The sequence below is a fragment of the Trachymyrmex septentrionalis genome, unplaced genomic scaffold, assembly GCF_001594115.1.
Source record: "Trachymyrmex septentrionalis isolate Tsep2-gDNA-1 unplaced genomic scaffold, Tsep1.0 scaffold279, whole genome shotgun sequence".
Taxonomy (NCBI): Eukaryota; Metazoa; Arthropoda; class Insecta; order Hymenoptera; family Formicidae; genus Trachymyrmex; species Trachymyrmex septentrionalis.
This window is the reverse complement of record NW_017305440.1, coordinates 149,343-149,863: the sequence shown is the minus strand read 5'-3', so window position 1 is coordinate 149,863 and position 521 is coordinate 149,343.

Here is a 521-nt window from a genome sequence, read left to right as displayed (position 1 = left end):
AGGAATTAATTTACACTTCATTCAGGTACTAACTAGTAATTTTTTACTAAATTATCTTAATTTCACATGTAAACATATACGATATCTGTATTCAAATAATCATTTTGATGCATATTGTACCAATTTAGTACATAATGTAAATAAAAATTTAGTATATGGGACATTGGCCTTTTGTCCCATGTAGCGGTTTGCGCGTAAGCGGTTTAGCGGATCATCAATAACAGAATCGTTCTCTTGGAGATCTCTACAAAGGATCCCGCACAAAACATACGGAAAATAAGTCCCGGCTAATTTGACTGAATTTGTAATATGTTGTAGTTCTGATTGTCCTGACAGTTTTTGAGTTATTGTACATCACACTGTGGAAAAACAGCAATTTTGACAGAGTTTGATGTATAATAATTTAAAAAATGTTCATTATTTTATTTCGTACCCATGAAGACTTTTGATCAAGACGATCAAACAGATCTAAAAGAATAATTCTGTGATTGGCGATCCGCTAATCTGCTTAGTAGTTGCTG